The 13,571-nt window shown below is 43.9% G+C and overlaps 1 protein-coding gene across 1 annotated transcript in view; it reads right to left on the bottom strand.

The window, feature by feature from the left end:
- Nucleotides 1-13,571, bottom strand: part of DGKI (diacylglycerol kinase iota) — a 1,705,262-nt gene that overhangs the window by 97,533 nt on the left and 1,594,158 nt on the right.

Here is a 13,571-nt window from a genome sequence, read left to right as displayed (position 1 = left end):
TGTGGATTCAGTAGTATATACCGTATAGTTGCTCAAATTAAATTACAGAATGCAACTATTCATAATTTGTATTTATTAAATTATGAAATCCTAGTATTTTGACTTTTCAGACAGCATCCTGTAACCATTTATCAAAATACTTTTATGAACAGTCAGAGCTCCTTTTTCTAAAGTTCAGTAAAGTTTTGCAGTTACCACATGGTAAATGACCAAGGGGGGGGGGGAGGGAATTCATCAAGGTGTGGTAAAAGATTGCCTTTTACCACAACCTAATACCCCATGGGATTCAGCAACCTACAGGATCCTGATACCGCAGGTTGCTGAATGCCGCCTCATAACGCTGCTTGGGAGCCACCTTGAAAAGTTGCTGGCCGATGCTCCTGGGCTACATGGAGAGAGCCCCCCCCCCCCCAGTCCTGCTTGAACCCCCTTGACTAAAACCCACTCCCAGGCACAAGTCCTGTCCACCCTCTAGGGGCTACCTGTTAAACAGCATTGGTGGTCCAGGAAAAATCTGAGGGAGTCCAGAGGGTGTTCAGGCAGAAGCAAGACCCAGTCACTCCTGGAAGAGACCCAGTCACCTTCCTGAAAATGGCACCCCTATGGTAGTCTCACATGACTATCACTAGGGGTCATATTTCCAGACAACCCCCCCCTCCGGATCCCCAGACCACCAATGCTCTTTAATAGGTAGCCCCTGAGGAGGTGGCCAAGACTTGTGTGTGTGTGGGATTAGTCAGGGGGTGCAGGCAGGACTGGGGAGACCCTCTCCTTGTGACCTGATGCTACTGGGTGGTAAAATAACCCCAGAAAATGTTAGGGTTATTTTACCATGATTTTTGAGCCCTAACGTGACTTGTGGTTGACTGCGTTGCTTAGGGCATTTGCTTAGTAATAAGATGCAAAACACGCATTTGCATATTTTACATCTCATTATTACCTATCCTGTGGCAACTTAAATATCACTGTGATGTTTTAGGTCAGGTAGCGTTAAGGCCTTTTAAAGTCACGTAAAATACCAAATAACTAGACTTGAGACCCTAATGCTGCTTGATGAATTCCCCCCCCCCCCCCCCATTATTTTTTTTAAAAACCTTAAAATCTATAATTCTTAGCAGGTAATAATAACATATATATAATTAAAATCAAATAAAACAATCAAACAAAAAGACAAAACACAAGGAAATAACCATCAAGTTAACCATGTCTCTAAGTCTGCATATTCTATATATCAAGTTACCAAATACTGATTACAAATACCACTGGTTATGTCATAATCTGGGAAAACACTTGCCTAAATAAATGGGCTTTCAATTGTCTTTGAAACACTTCTCAGCTAGAAATTAACCTTAATACAAATGGCAAGGAATTCAAAATCATGCGACTAGCAACACCAAAAATGGCAGCATCTTAAGATGCCCTTTCAGCAGAATGAAAGGATTTAGATGGACAATAGATCTTCAACAAAGTAGTGATGGCCAAAGGAGCCTCATGATTCAACATTTTCCATCAGATTCTATATAGTGTGACTAAAGTTGCGCAGGCAGATCTGTCCGTATTCCATTTTGCTTGCACAACCTAATTGGTTAACAAGCTAATTAGTACTGATAATGGGATGTTAACAAGCAATTATCGGTACTGACACTAATTAGGATTTATGCGCATAGCACGCTAAGCGTAGACTATAAAGCAGTGATGTAAAGCAGACAGTGTGGATCTCAAAAGGGGGTGTGGCCATGGGAGTGTTATAGGCGGATCATGAGCATTCCTAAAATTTACACAGTCTTATAGAATATGCCCAATGCGCACCTAAATTAGTTGTATGCTTTTAGACCAGGTTTTAGTTGGTGTAAATGGCCACGACTAAATTTAGTCACAGGAACGGGCACTACGTGTATTTTATAAACTGCTCCTAACTTTAGGTGAGATTTATAGAATAGTGCTAAGTACCATTTTTTCGGCAATGATTTTTTACGCGCCATATATAGAATCCCCCCCCCCCCTCCACCCCATGTATGAAAAAGAAACATTTTTAAATGACTATGCCATATTACAGGTGGCCGGTGTAATTTGTCCAGAACATTGATGTTTTCATGATGAGGCAGTCCTGATATCAAATGTGTAGCAATAAAGAAACAAAAATCCAGGAAATAAGTACTAATATAAATGCTCAAATCACTTGAAATTATATATAATATGAGAGGCACCCTCAGAGATACAGAGACCCACATATCAGTCACTCAGGACCGCTTAACGGGTGAGGCATAGCACTTCATTCATTGGATTGCCGTCTCACTGTGATTTTTTTGTGCTCTAATGTGCTATGAGTGCATAGTGCTCAAGTGAATTTAATAATGCAAAACTATAAACACGGCACTTAATCAGAAATAGCCAGCGTTTCAAACCAACTATAAAAAGGTAAAATGTACTTGGCTTGTGAGCCCTGCGTCGAAACTTCTGATGCAGAGGGCTCCAAAAATATAAGCGCCAGTTAGGCATTAAGACAAATGGAGAGACAGCCCTAACCCAAGGCCCTCAAGAAAGTAATTCTGGAACCCGCAGTGTCGGGTGTATTTTGACAGTGAGGGGATTGCAGTCATCTCTTCAGGATATTCAGCGCTTATATTTTTGGAGCCTTCGGCGTCAGAATTTTTGCAGCCTTACATTTCAGGGCAACATTTGGACATTTTCTTTTTTCACATTATCAGGCATTGGATAACTTCTCAAACCGTCCCAGCTTTCACGTGTAGACTGGCTTGGCTCTTGGGGCATTTATACACAGTCCCAGGAATTCCCAAAATAAACCACTTAATTAAACAAATCTTTAAACACCATCACCATTCTAAAGGGAAAACAATCTTCCATCCACTCAGGGATTTTCTGTTGTTCAGGATTACAGGTAACAAACATAAGCTTGTAGTTAAAATGCAGCACAAGTCTGATATCAGACCTTCAGTTTACAGAGGAACTTCATCATGATAACTTTCTAGTATCCAGGCTAAACACACACCAGGTACCTTTTCGTTTGTCCTGTCTGCACATGCCCTCAGAGGTCCCACTCCTGCAAGCTTTCTGTTCTGAGCTCTAGTATTATTCTCCAGTCAACTGACCTCCCTTTCCTCCCTGAGACTATCAGCTTCTCTCCAGAAACCCCAGGGTTAAGGGTTGCTCCATAGGCGCCCGGTATAAGAGGCTTGGAGAGGCTAAGCCTCCCCTGCTGTGCTCTGGGGGGTTTAAATTGTTGATTTATCTCCATCCTCACAGCAGGAGCTGCAGTGAAAGCCCTCTAGCCTTGTGAATCAGTTGTAGAAATTGGTTTATGGTTTGTTTACCTTACTGCTGGGAGGGGGGGGGGGGTGGTTGGCTGGAGGTGTCCTGGTTGCCAGGGAGATATTTAACGAGGATGACTTCCTGACCTGCACTGAGGACAGATAGCAGCAGAATCGGATACTGGACCAGCATGATCAGAAAAAGTCACCAGACAACAAAGGTAGAAAAGATAATTTTATTTTCATTATAGTGTTTGGAATATGTCCACTTTGAGAATCAGGTGCTCAACATTAAAAGTTTATATTTATTTATTTACTTATTTATGGCATTTTATCCCACATTAATTAGGGTGTTTTGTGGCTCTACATGAGAATTGTGATGATATGATCCCTTGTTTCATATTGTTGACGGTCTGCATTTTCCGTATGGGTGGTATATTGGTGTATTAGGTTCTGCCCAGTGTAATATTTATGGTACAGTAAGATTCTGAGTGTGTTTTTGCACAAAGTTGTGCATAGTGTTTTGCAGTTGAGCGATTGTGCTTAGAATATGCTTTGAACAACCACTTTATTCTTTGACATATGATACATATCTAATATCTAAATTTAATAAAGGGTATTAATTGTGACTTTTTTTATTTATTTTTTCTGTGTGTTATCAGACAATTATGGATTTAAGCTCCACCCTTGGCCCCACCCCTAACCCCGCCCTCTTTAGCCTCCAAAACAGTTGGGCCACCGACCGCCTATGGGTTGCTCCCTTCCTTGCCCTCAGGTTAGGCTTGGCCACATTCCTGGCTTCTCCATACTCTGTACCTTATTCCTGTCCCAGCATCTATTTTGGGGTCCTCAATGTCCTGGATTGGGTAGCCCGTTTGCTCCAGCTGGCCAGATCTGACTGAGTTCCTTTCTCTCTTCCTTTCTTACAGGGGGGGTGCAGGAACTGGTCAGCATTCTGGGGAAAGGAGAGCCTATTCCGATCTGATGGGCTTCACCTTAACCAGGGTGGGACCAGGCTGCTGGTGTCAACTTTTAAAAAAGAAATAGAGCAGCTTTTAAACTAGAAATGGGGGGAAGGCCGACAGTCGCTCAAAAGCGCATGGTTCAGGATAAGGTATCTTTTGAGGATATCACCCAGACAGGGAAGAAAAGGTTACTTGTAAGTAAGGATGTCAAAGAAATCGTAGTAGATCAGATGGCCTTAAATAAAATTAATAATGACCAGACAGAAGATAACACATTAATAATGCCATGTATTAAACGTAATATAAAATAGAACAACAAGCATGCATTGAAATGTCTATACGCAAATGCCAGGAGCCTGAGACATAAGATGGGAGAGCTGGAGTACATTGCACACAATGAAAAATTGGATATTATTGGCATCTCTGAGACCTGGTGGAAGGAAGATAACCAATGGGACACAGTCATACCGGGCTACAAATGATATCGTAGCAATAGGGTGGATAGGATAGGAGGAGGGGTAGCACTGTATGTAAATGAGAACCTTGACTCGGATAGGCTGCAAATATTGCAGGAGACAAAACCCCTATTGGAATCTTTGTGGATTGAAATTCCACGTGAAAAGGGGAAAATGACAGTGATAGGAGTGTACTATCGTCCGACTGGCCAGGACGAGTGGACGGATGCAGCAATGTCAAAGGAAATTAGGGAAGCGAATAAATTGGGCAATGTAATATTAATAAATTCCGTAAGGCCAGCTGCTGTCACTACATTTTCCGGCAACGAGTTCCAGAGTCTAACTACACGCTGAGTAAAGAAAAACTTTCTCCTATTTGTTTTAAATCTACCATATTCTAGCTTCATCTTGTGTCCCCTGGTTTTGTTGTTGTTTGAAAGTGTAAACAAACACATCTGTTCGCTCTAGTCCGCTCATTATCGTGTAAACTTCTATCATATCACCCCTCAGCCGCCTTTTCTCCAAGCTGAAGAGCCCTAACCTTATCAGACTATCCTCATAGGGAAGTCGTTCCATTCCCTTTATCATTTTCGTCGCCCTTCTCTGCACCTTTTCTAATTCCTTTAAATCTTTTTTGAGATGCGGCGACCAGAATTGGACACAATACTCAAGGTGCCTCCCAAAACAGTTGGGCCACCGACCGCCTATGGGTTGCTCCCTTCCTTGCCCTCAGGTTAGGCTTGGCCACATTCCTGGCTTCTCCATACTCTGTACCTTATTCCTGTCCCAGCATCTACTTTGGGATCCTCAATGTCCTGGATTGGGTAGCCCGTTTGCTCCAGCTGGCCAGATCTGACGGAGTTCCTTTCTCTCTTCCTTTCTTACAGGGGGGGTGCAGGAACTGGTCAGCATTCTTGCTGTTACGAAAATGAGCCTGAGCGGAGCCCGACTGCCGAATAGGAGCCCGAAGTCTGTCCTGCAGCAGCCTCTGAGGTCTAGACTCCCCTAGGTCTTTAACCAGATTACTAAGGTCCTCTCCAAACAGCAATTTCCCCCAAAAGGGCTTGACAAGCCGGGCCTTAGAGGTGGCATCTGCTGACCAAGCCCGTAACCACAGTTGGCACCTCACAGTGACTGCCAATGACATGCCCATGGCTGAAAAACGCAGCATCCGCATCCGCCAGATAAGTGAGGCCTGCCTCCATCCTGGCTGCCCTAGAGCTACTCTGGGTCCCAGACCTTTGTTGCCATTGCAAACAAGCACGGGCAACAAAGGAACTGCAAATACCCCCTTGCAGAACCACCTCAAAGGCCTGTTTCAGGGCATGCTCCAACTTCCTGTTCTGAAGATCCTTCAAGGCTACTCCACCTTCAACCAGCAAAGTGGTCTTCTTGGTAACCGCCATTACCAACGAATCCACCTTAGGAAAGACGAACTTCTCCTTTTCATCTGGCACCAAAGGGTAGAGACGGGCCAAGGCCCTCCCCACCCTAAGGCCTGAGTTAGGAGTGCTCCATTCCGCAGAAATCAGATCCTGGCTATCCGGGTGCATAGGGAACGCCTTGGACGGACCCCAAAGGCCCCTCATAAGGCTAGCCTGCTGAGTTCCCCCAGAACACACCATGGGTTTGTCAATAGAGATTGCCGCCAGTGACTCAGAAATCAGAGAGCCTAACTCATCCCTCTGAAAAAGCTGGAGCACCCGAGAGCCATCCCCCTCTCCTGAAGGGAGCTCTTCCTCCTCCAGGGGTTCTGTGAGAGAGGGGCCCTCTGAGCAGACCAACCCCGCCTCCGACAGTGGAGAGACTTCAGACCAAGATTCCGCAAGTTCATCCACTGGGGCAGAGTGAGATTTTTTGGGAGAAGGGGGGCCACTCCCACCTCTGCACCACCAGAGTCACTGGAGACGGCTGAGGGAAAACCCCCTGCTTCAACAAAAAGGCTTGGTGGAGTAACAACACAAACATAGTATACATACATAGTAAATGACGACAGATAAAGACCTGTACGGTCCATCCAGTCTGCCCAACAAGATAAATTCATTTTACATGGTATGTGATACTTTATACCCGAGTTTGATTTGTCCTTGCCATTCTCAGGGCACATACAATAGAAGTCTGCCCAGCACTGTTCTTGTGCTAAGTTCTGAAGCTAATGTCGAAACCCCTTAAAATTTACACTCCAGCCCATCCATATCTATTCAGTCACGATCAGTGCGTAGACTGTAGAAGCCAACTTAGCACCAGTTATGCTTCCCAATTACTAGTGTCGCCACCTAATCTCTGCTAAGATTCCGTTGATCCATTCCTTCTAAACAGGATTCCTTTGTGTTTATCCCACGCATGTTTGAATTCCATTACCGTTTTCATCTCCACCACCTCCCGTGGGAGGGCATTCCACATATCCACCACATTCTCTGTGAAAAAATACTTCCTGACATTACTCCTGAGTCTGCCCCCCTTCAACATCAATTCATGTCCTCTAGTTCTACCGCCTTCCCGTCTCCGAAAAAGGTTTGTTTGCGGATTTACACTTTTCAAATATTTGAATGTCTCTATCGTATCACCCCTGTTTCTCCTTTCCTCCAAGGTATACATGTTCAGGTCAGCAAGTCTCTCCTCATACGGTTTGCAACGCAAATCTCATACCATTTTTGTGACTTTTCTTTACATCGTTTCCAGTCTTTTTACATCCTTAGCAAGATATGGCCTCCAAAACTGAACACAATACTCCAAGTGGGGCCTCACCAATGACTTGTACAGGGGCATCAACACCTCCTTTCTTCTGCTGGTTATACCCCTCTCTATGCAGACTAGCATCCTTCTGGCCACGGCTGTCGCCTTGTAGTATTGTTTCTTCAACTTTAGATCCTCAGACACCAACACCCTAAGCTCTCTCTCCTGAGTTGAGCTTACTAATCTCTCCCCTCCTATCCGGTATCTCTCTTTTGGGTTTCTGCCCCCTAAGGAAGTAACCTGTTCCGGGGCAGAGGGAGCTGCAGCGAACGAGCAAAGAAGTTTAGCGAACTCGGAGCAGGCGCGTGCCGCGGTACCCCCCAGCGGCGTGCACCCGGGGCGGACCGCCCCTCCCCCTTGGTACGCCACTGGTAAACTTGCCCACCTAGATCTATTTACCAATGTTTCAATGTTGCAGAGGAGGAGTGGCCTAGTGGTTAGGGTGGTGGACTCTGGTCCTGGGGAACTGAGTTCAATTCCCACTTCAGGCACAGGCAGCTCCTTGTGACTCTGGGCAAGTCACTTAACCCTCCATTGCCCCAGGTACAAATAAGTACCTGTATATGTAAGCCGCATTGAGCCTGCCATGAGTGGGAAAGCTTGGGGTACAAATGTAACAAAAAAAAAAAAAAAACTGAGCACAGCTCAGAAAGACTTATTTTGCTCGGAAGAATCCTTGGTTAACTACTTTTTGGAAATGACTGTTTTATTTGTGTTAAAATAGCTGGTATTGTTCAAAGTCTCCTTCTGGTGAATGATGACAATTGGCTTAACTCTCTGTTATAGCACTGTTCTGAGAACTGTGTGAAACAAATTTCTGTAAACTTTGAAGATGTAATAGGGCAAATGATATAGATAGAACTCCTGGCCACCGCTTGGTACATCCCAGCCTCTGATAAGAAATCTCCAAACAATCTCTTTAATGTCTATGCAGCAATCTGAGCCACCACCTTCTTGTTTCTCTCAAAATCCCTTGGGTCTCCTTAACATATGGCTCATTCCGTAAAAAAGCATCATCTGATTAATGACCTTGTGACAAAATGCCTAGCCATTCACCTGGGGTTACCCCGCGGCCACTCAGAGGGTCTATCCCCAGCACAGCTCAGGTCCACCTGCACCTGCCACTTGTGCTCTACACTAGCACCCTCCTCCCATCAACTGGGTCACAACTGCATCTGGGTGATTCTCCAGCTCCCAAATTATCCCCAGTGATTTCTAGGTCACTGGAGGCCACATTTTACAGGCTTAAAACACACTGTTTCTTCACTGTCCTTAATAAGCTTTACTCTTTAGAGATTTTATGCATTACCGAAACATGGCTTACTGACGGTGAATCAGCGTACATTAAACAAACCTCTCCACCATTCTACTCTTATTTTATCTGTAATAGGGATCATCGCCTGTCATGTCCCCTACCTCAATGCAAGCGGCGTCCTTGGGCTGCACAGGGTCCCGTCGACACGCACACTTGACTGGCCCTGAGCCATATGTGTGTAGTTCTTCTCTGGCTGCAGGCTCCTTGATTGCTTTGCTTCCACCCACCTGGGTCTGCTCTTCTTCTGCCTGGCTTCCCTTGCTTCTCTCCTATTGGTCTTCCGGTTCCTCCTTCCCCTGCTCTTGTCCTATGGCTGTGCCCCTTCTCCCTGCTGATGTCAGACGCCAGCACTTTATCAGCTGAGCTCTCCCTAGACTCCTTGCTTTGGCTTCTACTTTGGTAGGTGTTACTTGCTCAGTAGTGTGCTTCTCCTCTACTTTGTTCTTCGTTGCTGACTTACCTGTACCTGGATTACTCTTGTGTCTGCTGCCTGCCTACTGACCTTGCCTGTACCTGGATTACTCTCATGTCTGCTGCCTGCCTACTGACTCTGCCTGTACCTGGATTACTCTCGTGTTTGCTGCCTGCCTCCTGACCTTGCCTGTACCTGGATTACTCGTGTCTGCTGCCTGCCTTCTGACCTTGCCTGTACCTGGATTACTCTTGTGTCTGCTGCCTGCCTCCTGACCTTGCCTGTACCTGGATTACTCTTGTGTCTGCTGCTTGCCTCCTAACCATGTCTGTACCTGGATTACTCTCTTGACCTGCTGCCTGCCTACTGACTCTGCCTGTACCTGGATCACTCTCTTGCCTGCTGCTTGTCTGGCCGTCACGTTCATCACCCCGCTTCCTGCTCCATCTCGTATGCCCTGCAGGCAGCCCGCACCTAGGGGCTCAACCTCTGGGGAACGGCAGTCAGCGCAAGTGAAACCCAGGGTTGTCTGGCCACCAAGCAGAACCTGGTCCGAGTACCGGGCTCGGCAGCGCTCTACTTGGTACAAGAACTCACAGGTCTGACATCGCCGCAGCAGTGGTATAGCTATAAAGTGAAGATACTTACCTGTAGCAGGTATTCTCCGAGGACAGCAGGCTGATTATTCTCACACATGGGTCGAGGTCCACGTCGGCCCAGGAACCGGCATTTTGCCATAGGAAAAAAGTTTTGATAGTTTTCTGGCACGCGTGCAGCACACACCACACATGCAGGAACTGACTTCCCACCCACCAGGCAAGTGTGTACTTTAGTCAAATCAAGAAGCATACAAATAACAATAACAACTCCAAAGGGGAGGTGGAAGGGATTGTGAGAATAATCAGCCTGCTGTCCTCGGAGAATACCTGCTACAGGTAAGTATCTTCGCTTTCTATGAGGACAAGCATGCTGCTTATTCTCACAAGTGGGGTTATCCTTAGCATCCAGGCTCACTCAAAACAATTAACATTGGTCAACTGGGCCTCGCAACGGCGAGGACATAACATAGGTTAACCTGAAACTATATACAGCTAGCTGAGAGTGCAGCCTGGAACAGAATAAAACAGGCCTAGAGGGGTGGAGTTGGATTCTAAAACCCCAAACAGATTCTGCAGCACTGACTGCCGAAACCGACTGTAGCATCGGGTATCTTGCTGAAGGCAGTAGTGAGATGTGAATGTGATGACCAAGTTGCAGCCTTGCAAATCTCTTCAATGGAGGCTGACTTTAAACCATTAGTGCCCAACGTTCCCATATGGTGGCTTATTATGGGAACACTGGGCACTAATGGGTTAAGTGAGCTACCGACGCAGCCATGGCTCTAACATTATAAGCCGTGACATGGCCCTCCAGAGTCAGCCCAATTTGGGCATAAGTGAAGGAAATGCAATCTGCTAGCCAATTGGAGATTGTGCATTTTCCGATGGTCGAAAAACAAATCAGATATGAACAAAACTATATGGAGGAAAGCCCTAAGCAAGTACAAACACACCATAAAAAGAGCCAAAGTAGAATACTATAGCATATACGTGCACCCAGAAGAGATAAACACAAAAAAATATATATGAACTAATGAAAAATATACTGAACACACAAGCTTTGCTAATGTCAAACGAAAAACCACCAACAGCAGACAAGCTCACACAATATTTTGATGAAAAAATAATAAAAATAAGATCAAACCTAGCTGCAACAAAAACAGCACACACAGATTTCCTACACGTATGTGAAATCAACGAGGACCACAACAAGGCAGACAGAATCTGGTCCTCCTTTAAGATACCAACAACCAGCTCAGTTAAAGCACTACTGACAAAATATGCACACACTAATTGTCTACTAGACAGCTGCCCAAACTACATGATGGAAAATCCATCAGATTAGTTCGTCAAATGCTTAACTGAACACATAGAATACATGTTCTCAAAAGGCCATTTCCCTTCTGACAAGAACAAATTAATGGAATACCTAACATACTGCTCAGTCCTTCACAGCTCTCAATCAGGCTTCAGACCATGCTATAGCACTGAAACACAACCACCCTGATCACAAAATTCTGAAGAATAATAAGCCAAGGCCAGTCAATACTACTACTACAATTCGATATGTCAAGCACCTTCGACCTAGTAGACCATACAATACTAATGACAACATAGGAATAACTGGAGCAGTAGCAGCCTGGTTCAACAGTTTTCTAAGAACTAGATCCTACCTTGTAAAGATGTCCACTGAAATTTCAGCCTCCTGGATCTCTGAATGTGGGGTCCCTCAGGGTTCCCCGATATCACCAATATTATTCAATGTACTGATGGCTCCACTTGGCAAGAAATTGGAAAAAATGGGTTTAAACCCATTCACATATGCAGATGATGTCACCATCTACATACCTTTCAACAACAGCATCACAGAGGTACTGGATAAGGCCAAAAAAGAACTCGACTTCATGGAAAATTGGGTCACAACTGTTAAACTTAAACTGAACCGAGTCAAAACCAAACTCCTGGTTTTATCCATCCAGCACACTCCCACTACTTACCAAAGCCTCATAACAAATCAACAATCTTATACAATCAAAACACAAATAAAAATATTAGGAATCATTCTTGACAAACATCTGACCCTTAAAATTCAAGTTGCTGCAATCACACCAAAAAGTTTCAAAACACTATGGAGAAGAATCAGAGACTATTTCCCCAGACAGTCATTCTGTCTTATAGTACAGATGTTGATATTGTCCCAACTAGACTACTATAATGCAGCATATGCTGCAAAAAAAAAAAAAAAAAAAGACCCTACAATGATCGTTGCAGACTGTCCAAAACACAGCAGTGAGATTGATATTCAAAAAGTCAAAATATGATGGAGCAACTCTACTACTCATAATGCTACATTGGCTCCCGATCAAGGCCAGACTATTTTTCAAAACCAGCACAACCATCTTCAAAATACTGTTTGGCATGTCACCGGACTACATGCTAGACATGATCAAACTATCACCAAGTTTCCAAATGCAAACCCAGGAACCAGAGGTTATCTACTACTTCACTTGTCCAACTTCAAAAACATAATATACAAATCCACCTACATGGTGGGATTTAGCTACCTGAGCTCAAAATGGTGAAACTCAATTGACATAGTCATAAGAAGCATCACAAACTACCTCCAGTTCAGAAAAGACCTAAAGATCTACCTCTTCAAGAAAGTCTATGAGTAAAATAATCATTCTTGAACAACAATACACAATACAACCTCTAACTGTAACACATCTTTTAATTTAAGAAATAAACTAAGACATATCTCCTCAAGAAACTCAATGACTATTCCATACGACTAATAGTTATCTTGCCAACCACTGTAAAACACGGCATCATACAACCTTGTAAATGTAATTGAATCAATGTAATCTCTAACAACTGTTAAATGTAAGCTACATTGAATTGAAACTCGTTCTTGGATAAATATAGGATGCAAGTATGAATAAATAAAATAAAATATAAATAAACCAATTGTAAATTTTAAAGGCCCTCTTTGCGTCCCAGGAATACCCTTCTCCAGGGACAAAGGGTCTGCGCTTCCACTATCTGTTGGGCCGCCTACCTAAATTCTTTTGATATTCCATCCCAGTGATATTTCTGTTGTGGAGGCACCAGAAGGCGTAACTCTAGGATAATGCCCATGACCTTGTCCTTCTGTCTATTAGGGTCTGAGTATATCTTTGCCCGTTTATGTTCCCATGTATATTCTAATAGAAATCTATCAAAATTAGTGTAAAGAGTGTGTGTCAATTGTATGTGGCATAGTTTGTAGTTTAAATGCCAGGTAAAGAATTATTGGAAATAAAGACAGAGATAGATTTCAGAAAGAAGGCTTTATTCTTACCAAGTTTTCAATCAAGTACAGACATCAAACAGATTCTGCGTTCAATGGCACAGAGCGCTGCCGTCCGAGAAGTGTTGGGGAAGACTCCAACTCCCTGTCAAAATCTTATCTCTTTTATAGCCCCAGATCCCAATACAAGTGTATTGTGAGGCACCTTTTTTTCTCTAATATTTCTCAATTTCTGAGATCATACTTTCGTATCCGGCCAGATGCGCATCTGTACCATCTGTCTTTCCGTTCTAGCTATTTCAAGAGATTGCCCCATATCCGTCAAAGTCAACATGTTTTTGGAACATTTTGTTTTTCTCGTTTACCAAAATATCTTTATCAGTTTCACATCTTCCTTTTGTAATACCTTTCATAACATCTTATGATCTGTGTGCCATCTTATGGAAAATAAGTCCCATTTTAAGAACCTCATTTTATTCCTTTTACCCATTATTCTTTCATTATAGGTGCTATATTCAATTAGAAAGTAGT

Source organism: Microcaecilia unicolor, chromosome 10 (assembly GCF_901765095.1).
Source record: "Microcaecilia unicolor chromosome 10, aMicUni1.1, whole genome shotgun sequence".
NCBI lineage: Eukaryota > Metazoa > Chordata > Amphibia > Gymnophiona > Siphonopidae > Microcaecilia > Microcaecilia unicolor.
Note: the sequence above shows the minus strand (reverse complement) of the source record. Positions and strands in the feature narration are given on the sequence as shown.